The sequence below is a fragment of the Microtus ochrogaster genome, chromosome 10 (assembly GCF_000317375.1).
Source record: "Microtus ochrogaster isolate Prairie Vole_2 chromosome 10, MicOch1.0, whole genome shotgun sequence".
NCBI lineage: Eukaryota > Metazoa > Chordata > Mammalia > Rodentia > Cricetidae > Microtus > Microtus ochrogaster.
Window position 1 is genome coordinate 60055736 of NC_022016.1, and position 10262 is coordinate 60065997.

Consider the following 10262-nt stretch of genomic DNA (forward strand, 5'->3'; position numbering starts at 1 on the left):
CCCATTACTGGCCTCTCTTGGCTTCCCTCCCCCTGCCTGGGTTGCTTCCCCACTAGGTTTCCACTTGGGTAACTTCCCTTGCATCCACCTTCAAGTCTTTACTCAAATATCACTTCTTAATGAGGTTGCCTTAAATATCTTCTTTGATTTCACAGCCTGCTGCCCTTTTGGGCACCGCCTTTCTAATCCTTCTTCTCCTGCAGATTTTCTCCTTTTTCTCCCCTCTTCTTCCCCAAGACGATACCTTTCCCATAGCACGTTGGAAGCCCTGGGGAAGACTGCGATAGAGAATTTTCCTTAGTGGAAGTTTCCTGGGAAAGGTTCTCAGACCTGCGGGGACTGAAGGAAGCAGCCTACGGCAGAAGACAAGGTGACGATCCCAAGGGACCTGGGAGCCAGGGCAGCTCTGGAAGACCTTTGCGATCTCTCCTGGCTAGACATTGGATGTAGGGGCTCCTAGGGCAGGGAGTGACCTTAGCTGTAGGAGCCTTTCAGATCAGTTTTGCAGAAAGACAATGCTGAATGCTCCAGCCATCAGCATTCCCCACGACTAGGGAGAAGGAGTCTCAGCTCTGAAGTGGGGAACTGGGGCAAACCAAAGAATCCATTATACATTTAAACACACATGGCCAAATGAGTGTGGACGTATTCCATTCGGTACTAACCCACCTCTCCTACTGTTGGGGGAGTTACACGAGAGAAAGGCTGTCCGTAGCCACAGCTGCATGAAGTTTCACAAGTGCTTGGAACAGTAGATTCTCCTATTTCCTGGATGAATGAATGGACCGGTTCAATTCTCAATGTCTCCTATTTGTCTCTGTCACCAACTTAACTGGAATCTTGGTCCCAGCTCTGACACCAACCAGTTGTACAAACCATAGACAAATGGTCTAGCTTTGTGAGGCCTTTGTTTCTTTTCTAGTGAAATGGGCCAACAGAGGTGTTGTTTTTACTGGGGTTAGAGAGGAGGAACTTGTAAACACAGCTGGTGCCCAATAACTGTTAGTTGCTATTGGTGAGGTCACCCTTGCTTCCCGAGTTCTGATCAGAGCTGAGACTCTAGCATACCTGAAGGCAGCAGGTTGCAGGGAGATGTGGTATTCAGATGTACAATCTGCAGCCATCAGTTTTTGGCTAATGAGGGCAAAGATATGCTAACCAGCCTATGGCTGGAGTTTCTTGTTTTGGGAAAAGTCTGTATGCACCTGAGTGTGTACATGTGTTTGTATACATTATTGCACACGGGGAAGTGCAAATATAAGCAATGTTCAAAGTTGTATACATTTTTTTTGTTTTGAGACAGGGTCCCACTATGTAGCCCTGACTGGTCTATAACTCACTACATAAGACCAGACTGGCTTTGAACTCGCAGAGATCTGCCTGCGTCTGCCTCCCGAGTGCTGGCATTAGAGGTATGTGCCACCATGCCTGGCAAAGCTGTACTTCTAAAAGAAGACAGCTTATCTTAGGCACTAAATTTACTCCGGCAGCCATCTTTGAGCAGAGAATAGAATGGCCAAGAGGGCCGGGTGATGGTGGCGCACGCCTTTAATCCCAGCACTCGGGAGGCAGAGACAGGCAGATCTCTATGAGTTCGAGGCCAGCCTGGTCTACAAGAGCTAGTTCCAGGACAGGCGCCAAAGCTACAGAGAAACTGTCTTGAAAAAAACAAAACAAAAAACCAAATAACAAACAAACAGAAAAAGCCTGGCCAAGGGGGTCATCTTTCCTCCCACTTCTTCACCTCTACACGAACTTCCTCCCGTTACATCCCCGTGCCAAAGTCTCATGTGACTCTTTTGTGGCCAAACCCGGCAGAGATGGACCCGCCCTCAGGAGTAATAGCAACCACCAGTCTCCATCTTGAGTTCACAGTAGGGGTTGTGGAGGACGCTGTGGTTTAGTTCCCAGTGGCAGCATTGGTGGCCCACAGCATTCAGTGGTCGCTCTTCCAGAAGTGCCTTTGGGCAGATGGAACTGCCTCTCCTGGAGTTTACTCTTGCCTCGAACTGGTGCATCTCTGAAGCGCCACACCCGCTCTAGAACTTCCTGAGGGATTGCCGTCTGTGCCGCACAGGCACACACAGGGTTCAAGGGCTCGCTCAGCCCCGTCCTGCTCCCCCCCCTTTTTTTTGCTAACATTCCTGCTCTTGCTCTCCAGTAAGTCCTCTGCATGCAAATCTCCATCTTTGGTCTATTTCTAGGGAACCTGACCTACTACTACAGTTGGTGCTGGGAGTGGTTCCTAGGAAACAGACTCTAAAATGGGAATCTGAGCTGGATTATCCACGGCCCGTTGGTAAGGAGAGCCCGAGAGCCCATCTCTGGTGGGGGGCGGAGGTTCTAATGGCCCCTGACTGGCGTTAGCAGTGCAATTGTTAAAACTTTTAGCACTGGTGAAGGCGGATGGGAAAGTGGTGGGAGGCACTGTGCTGGTGGCTCAGAGGAGGGAGCGATCATAAAGTCTATAGAATCAGATGATTGTGGCTGGGGGCAAAAACAATGGAAGGTTATTTTTTTAATTAAAAATTAAGTTCTTTTTATGAGTCTGGTTATTTTGCCTGCATTTACGTCTATGTACCACGTGTGTAAGCACCCATAGTGGCAAGAAGAGAGTGTCGGATTCACTAGGACTGGAGTTACAGACAATTGGGAGTCACCATGTCAGTGCTGGGAATTGAACCCTCGGTTCGCTGGAAGGGTAACAAGTGCGCTTAACCGCTGAGCCATCTCTCTAGCTCCTTATCGCTAATTTTATAGTGACCTGTAAAAGTGGGAGTGTTTCCTGGCCATCAGGAATAAAGGATGTTTTCGGCTGGGTGGTGGTGGCACATGCCTTTAATCCCAGCACTCGGGAGGCAGAGGCAGGCGGATCTCTGTGAGTTCGAGGCTAGTTCCAGGACAGGCTCCAAAGCGACAGAGAAACCCTGCCTCGAAAAACCAAAAATAAATAAATAAATAAATATTAAAAAAAAAGAAAGAAAAAGAAAAAGGATGTTTTCTACAGTTGGAGGGTAGAACAGATTTTAACCCAGGATCACAGTAGAGGGTTTCCAAAGAAAACAGAATTTTCAACATAGAAAGTCTGCTGTGTTTTGATTAGGCAGGGTTTAGTTGGAGGTCCCGTTACTTAGGACAGAGACATTTGAATTGAGTCCCTTGACTACCTTGACCCTCCAGGTCATCTAGGCAGCAGATGACCCTCGCCTTCCTATTAAAGGCTGTTTTCTGTGTATAAGAATGACCCCGGGGACTTTCAAGGCTGTTTCAGTTGCACCATGTAGCAACTGCGACACAGCTAGCCACCAGACCCGTAGCCCGGATGAAGCTGCAATATAACCTGGCTGCTGAGGAAGAAGAGGATGCAGGGCTCAGCCAGTGACCCCCAGCAGGAGCAGGAAGCTACCTTCTCTCTAGCATCCTTGCCAGGCTCTCTGCTTCCGGTCTCACCTCACTGGTCCACCTTCCACCTTCCTGTCAAGAGGGATCGTTAGAAACAGATGGCGTACCAGTCTCAGCCTTGTTCAGAGCTCTTCAGTAGTCCCCGTTGCCTCAGGGGAAGCCCACATTCCTCTGCTTTCCGTGTGTTCTGCTGGCACCGGCATTGCTTGTTCTCACACTGGAGCCTTTCTGTGCTCTTGCTGTTTCCTTTGCCTGGAAGCTCCCTCTCTCTCTCTTTCCTCCCTTCGCAGGCAGCTTCCCTCCCTAGTTCAGTTCAAGTGCTGTGGGCTCACCTCCACTAGGGGTTGCCTTCTGGTGCCTGTCTTCCTCTCCGCCGCTGCTACCGCTGTCTTCAGCTGCTGAGAATGTCAGCTGCCGGGTGTGCCAGCCACTTGCCTCCATGGGGACTGTGAAACAGCAGGCAGATGCCATCGCTCAAGTGATGGCCCCTCGTGGGACGACCCACAGCTAATACCAGCTGATGAGGGGCCTTAAGGGCCAGCCTCCTTGCCTCAGCTTAGAACAACTCTTCCCTTTGTGTCTGCAAAATATCATAAGGTAGGTCCCAGGCCTTCGGGGCTGTTCACGGGGCTTTTCTGTTGCTGTAAAGAAATATTGTGGTCAAAAGCAAAAGGGTTCATTTCTTCTTACAATTCCAAGTAACAGTTCATCATTGAGGGCAGGAACCTGAGCAGGAACTTGAGGCAGAACCTATGCTGCTCACTGCCTTGCTCTCAGGTTCATGGTCAGCCACCTTTTTGATATAGCCCAGGCCCACCCGCCTGGGGATGGTACCTTCCACAGCGGATGGGGTCCTCCTACAGACACTAGCAATCAAGAAAATGCCCCACAGATGTGGCCCACCAGCCAGTCTGATGGTGACAATTCTTCAGCTGGGGTTCCCTCTCCCCAGTTGACTCTAGTTTGTGTCAAGTTTACCCAAGCCAACCGCAGGTGGAAGTCCAATCCTAACCTTCTCGGTAAAAACCGTTTTGAATGCCATACAGCAGCCACACATGTTTCTAGGGTACAGTATGATATTTGAACATACGTGTGCACTGTGTCCTGAGCCAACCGGGCCAGTTCACATTCCCATGTCGGTCATTTCATCGGGTTTGTAGCGTTTGAGAGCCTCTCTTCTAGCTAAAGCATGTTATGGCGAACTCCCCAGGTCATGCTCTAGACTGTTAGCATGTCTTACTTCTGTCCAGCTGTGATGGTACCCCTAATCCATCCTCCATGCCCCTCTTCCCCACTCTCCCATCCTCTAGTGATCACTACTCCACACTCCATGAACTTTGCTTTCAGCTTCTTCCTTTCCAGAGAGCGTCCCCTGTCCAATAAAACTCATTCTTCGAGCCCTCTGTCTCAGAGGCTGTCCTAGAGAGCCCAGCCTGGCAAACCCTTTAATGTGTCCTTAGATTTTCTTCCTCTGGTCCTCCTCAGAACACAGACATCAGCTAGTGAGTGTTTTTCAATTTCCTGTGGCTGTGTAACAAATTAAACCTTAACAGTAGTGACATAAAATGATGGAAGTTTCCCTCTCTATTTTATTGGGCTCTTCTGGGCAGTTCCTCATTATCTGTTGCGTCCGCACTTGGCTGGGAGCCTCTTGGAAGCTGGGATGTCCCAGGTGTTTCCTCCTCTCCAGGGCTTCCATTGCCATGGTGTCTACACGCTTGCTTGTCTTTCTTACACTATGGTCGCTGGATTCCCAGAAGGAGGAAGCAGAAGTGACTGTCATCTTAAGGCTTGGTCTTCATTCCTGTCATATACTACCCATGAAAGCATGGCGACAGGCCTGAGTGCAGAAGAGGGGCTAGGTTCCTCTGTGAGAAGAGAGCACCATGATGTCTGGGGTCAGAGGGAGGAGCTGACCACTGGACACTGAGTCCCAGAGCAAGGATTCATCTGTATGGCCATTGTCTCTAGCCCAGGCACTGCCAGGGACTGTCAGGGATCCTTGGTGACAGAGTTCCAGTCCTCACTGTTTCTCGTGTTAGAATCCTGGGCTGAGAGACTAGAGGCAGTGCCGACAAGCCGAGGCTGTCAGCAACTCTGATGGATCCTTCCTTCAGTTCCAAGATAGCATCCAAATGGTGCCTGGGAGTCTTTCTGGGCATGGTCTCTGCCCCCTGGGGCACAAATGGGCAAATTTTATTCAGCCACATGGTTCCACAGGGTCCTGGATCCAAACACAGACTTCATAGTTAAGACTTGTCTCTTCTCTCGTCATTGTACATTTAGAGCATGTGGAAGTCATTAGTGTTGTTTGTCAAATATTTCTGGCTGTGCACCTGCTGAACACATGGAAGGATTGCACTTCTTGGCCCTCTTGTGGTTGGGTGAAGCCTCGTGATGAATTCCGGCCAATGAGCTTCCTGTGGAAGTGACTCCTGCCTCACGCGGGGCCTTTAATCGCTCCGTGAAGCCCACAGAGCTCGTTCCTTCTGCCCCAGGGCTGGCAAAGTTCAGGGTGGTGTCTGCTTCATCAGTTAGGTGAGAAAACAAGGGGCAGAGCCTCACCAGCTCAGGACGAGCAGGTGGCCTGGGTACAGTCTCAGCTCCTGAACTTAAGAAGGGTTTGGTTAGAGCCGTCTGACCTTGATGGATAGAGGGGTCCTAGCAGATCCAGGCTGAGCTAGCTGAGCAGAGCCTGGGAGTGAGATGGACATGAAGAGGGAGTAGAGGCTGGGGTTGGGGTGCTCCACTCAGACCACACGCTGTAAGTGACTGGAACACTAATGGATAGTGACAGTTTACAAGAACTGAGTGTTCAAACCAAGAGGGTACGTTTCAGCCATAGCGGGGCTTTAAGAAAATTCTTGCTATATCTCCTGTTTGGACACCCCCCCCCCTTCCAATCTTCTCATTCACTCCTAGAGATCTGAGCCCTTGTCTTAAAGGCAAGTGATTTGAATGCCCAGACATTTGCATATGGGCTTACTTTCCTTCTGTTGCTTTCTTTATTCTAGTTCAGCGCCTCTCTAACTTTAGTGTGCCTAAAAATTTCTGTTCGTGGCTGTATAAACAAACTCAGGGATACTGTACTCTGCGGGTGGCTTCAGAGTTTTCCAAGGGCACTTTTGACTTCATGCAATTCTTGTCTCAGGCACTTCCAAATCTGGCCCCAGTGGAAGATGAGATTCCATTGTTCAAAACCAAAAGAACCTTGCAATTTTTATGAGATGCTGGGAGCACAAGATGCCGGTAGCAGCTGCTCTTAGCCCATTATCCACCCATCACCCAAGTCCTGTTGATTTTACACCCACAGTCTAAGCCGCCATCATCCTTTCTCTGGATTCCCAGGGAGGACTCCTACCTCATCCCTGCTTCTGCTCTTGCTCCTTCCAGTCCATTGTCTGCACCGCCGACAAAGTGAGCCCTTCAAACATTGCATCCCTTGTGCCAATCTCCTTACCTGCCTCTCTTAGCTCTAACACAGAGGACCAGCATTTTGACCGTGTCTCTAAGAGCACAGGGCTTGACCTTGCCTGCCTCGCCAGCCTCCTGCCTGCCCCTGCAGGTTCCCCCTTGAGTCCTTGTGGTCTGGGCCGACCTGTTACCTTCATCAACATTTTCCTGTCACTTTCCCCCAGCACTGCAGAACCCTGGGCACCTGCTCTACCATCTGCTGGGACTGTGTCTTCTCCGCCCTCCCCTTTTGTGCTCGGCTAACTCCTACTCATGTTTCAGATGTCAGTTAAAATGTTATGCCTTCAGAGGCGCCTTCGAGCCAGGCCCTTCTTTATTTGCGCTCCTAGAATGCGTTGCTTTCCCTCGGGGTATTTATGCCAGTGTGTAAGCACACTCACATTTGTTTGATTATCTGAAGAGCACTTATCTCTTTTACTAGAATGTAAGCTCTGCCTAGCCGTTCTTGTGTTTGCAGCCCATGCCATATGATAGGACGGTGCCGAAAGCAGCGCCGTGGCTGTGGTAAGGGCTGCAGCACCGATGGCGGTGATAGCCCTCTGCCGCTGCACGCTTGAGGCTGTGGTTTGCTCCAGTTTTTATTTCTGAGCCTCTGAGGCCTGAGAAACAAGGAATTATCCCCAGATGGAAAAGCCAAGTCTGAGAGCAGTGGTTCTCAACCTGTGTGAGTCTCGACACCGTAGAGTCAAACGACCTGAATATCAGATACTTACATTACGATTCATAACAGTAGCAAAATTACAACCGGGAAGTAGCAGTGAAATAATTTTATGGTTGGGGGTCACTCCAACATCAGTTGGAGATCTGGGATGGACAAAGTAGGCTTTCGTTCCAATTGGGAAGACAGATGGGGTTTGGGGGCACAGCGAAAGTTGGAAACACTGGAGGCTCAATATCAAGGGGGACCTGATTCCATAATCCCATCCCTGACATCCCAAGACCATGACCAAGTGCATGTGACCTCTGTGGCGGGGACAGGCAGACACGGAGTGACTATGAAAAATGACCAACTGTATGCACATCTGTGAGTGAGACAAGAGCTCAAAGCTCTGTGTGTATGTGTGTGTGTGTCTGTGTGTGTGCGTGTGTATGTGTCTCTGTGTGTGTGTATGTGTGTGTGTGTCTGTGTGTCTCTCTGTGTGTGTGCGTGTGTCTGTATGAGTCTGTGTGTATGTGTGTGTGTGTCTGTGTGCCCATGAAGATCCAGCACCTTGCAATGTGAAGAAGATAATGCCAGCCCAGAGCCTGGCACACAATAGCCTCCCATTGTTATGGAATGTGTAGAGTAAATGTTAAAGGGTCACAGCATTAGGAGGGTTGAGAACCACTGCTCTGGGGAATACGTAATACTCACAGGCTGTTCTCCAGGTTCTAAGGAGAGCATTCTTCCTTAGACTCCATAGAATTCTTTGGCTTGTGCACTGACAAGCTAGATATCGTCCGGGTCTCCAGGGTGGGGACTTCATTAGGTAGACACAGCACAAGAGGGTCTTTACAAAAGCCCTTCCCTCCATCCTCCCCACCTGCCTTCTCTCCCCTCCTCCCTTTTTCCCCCCTTTTCCTTCTCCTACAATATGTCTTGGGATAAAGTAAGCTTGGGTGATGGGAAAGTACCTGGGCCCATGCAGCCTAGCCCGCCTGTGGGAGCAGCGAGGACCTATAGGAGGCATTAGGTGATGGACTCAGACTGAGGGAGTATATTAACAGTCTGTTGGGCTTTGGGGGCTTTGGTGTCTGACCACCAGTCTGTGAGAGGGGCAAGACTTTTAGGAAGGATGGGCATTTCTGCTTCCAGTTGCTCTGGGGGACTGCTCATTTTGCAGCAGGAGAGGAAGAGGTATGAGGTAGGGTTTTGCCTGCATTGTTGTCCTCTTTCTGGAGGCTTGGACCAGTCTGTTTTGGATCCTTAAACACGGGGTGATTGGAGTGGTGCATGGCTAAGTGGCTGTATCAGATACTTTTGAACATTCTGTTTAGCCAAAGAAAAGTTTAGCTCTTGCTTCCATGAGTGTTGATGAGGGGTGGTTTTCTCTCCCATGCAGGGAAAGACCCTCTATTTTACAATGCACTCATTTAAAATGTATGATTCCTTCCCCCTGCTCCCCTCCCCTCTCCTCTCCTTCTTTCCCCTCTCCTTCCTTCCTTTATTTTTTTTGACAGGGTCTCACTATGTAATCCAGGCTAGTTTGAACTCACAATCCCCCAACCACTGCTGTTGTGATTACAGATGCCTGATTACAATTTTGGGTAACATGTCACCCTCCCTTCCTTCCTTCCTTCCTTCCTTCCTTCCTTCCTTCCTTCCTTCCTTCCTTCCATCCTTCCTTCCTTCTCAAGTTTCTTTCAAGTAGCCCAGGTGGGCCTTGAACTCACTTTAGAACCAAGGATAACCTTGAATTTCTGATCCTTCTGCCTGCACCTCCCTAGTACCGGGGTCACAGGTGCGGGTCACTAGACCCAGAACTGTCCCCTAGCAATATGAGTCTTTGTTATTAATGATTTTCCTTTTTAGCTGGGCATGTGCGTGTTCACATGTTTGTGGGCTCATGTGTGTATAGGTGTGTGTGCACAGGTGTGCACAGGTGTGCACAGGTGTGCACATGCATATGGAGTCCGAGGTTGATAACGGGAATCATCCTCATCTGTTCTTCTCCCTTATTCACTGAGGCATGGTCTCTCAGTCAAACCCTGGGCTCACTGACAAGGCTAGTCTTTTTTGTTTTATTGTTTTTATTGAACTATACATTTTTTTCCACTCCCCTCCCGTTATGGCTACCCTTGGTAGCCATCTTGCTCTGAAGAGCCTCCTGTCTCTGCCTTCAAGGCTCAGATGGCAAATTGGACACTACACTCACCCATCATTTTCCATTTTCCATGAGTTCTGGGGATCTAAGTTCTAGTTCCTTTGCCTTCACAGGAAGCGCCTTGACCACTGAGCCATCTCCCCAACCCCACCTAGTACTCTCAAAGTAAATGTAGAAGTAGAGAAACAAACTTGAGCTGGGCCGAGTGTCAGAGTAGCCCGATCCAGGAAGTCCAGATGTGACTCTAGGGAGACATACTGTTCACAAGAACTGCCTGTGCTGGCGCTGTGTTGCAGTGGGAGCCTAAGCAGGGATCAGGGTGTCAGCTACTGACATAAGAATACTTTCCTAAGAGCCAGGATCTTATGTCTACATGGACATTACTGCCAGGGTTAAAGTGTCACTGATATGTCCCTGTGGGGTTCGTGCCTGCAGTAAATTAAGGATGGTACTGAAATTGCCTTGGTGACTATGGATGCCTATTGGTGACTCAGTCAGAGGCATGAGACTGAACAGCAGTGGACTGTGTTTTCGGGAAGTAGCAAGGGGTACCCTATTCAGTATTTTTTTTTTTTTTTTTTT

At 49.4% G+C, this 10262-nt stretch overlaps 1 long non-coding RNA gene across 1 annotated transcript; it reads left to right on the plus strand.

The window, feature by feature from the left end:
* Positions 1-278: 278 nt before the first annotated feature.
* Positions 279-3990, plus strand: LOC113456631. Its single transcript, XR_003377384.1, has 3 exons — positions 279-370; positions 2205-2299; positions 3693-3990. It is a non-coding gene; the product is annotated as an uncharacterized LOC113456631 (long non-coding RNA).
* Positions 3991-10262: the final 6272 nt, after the last annotated feature.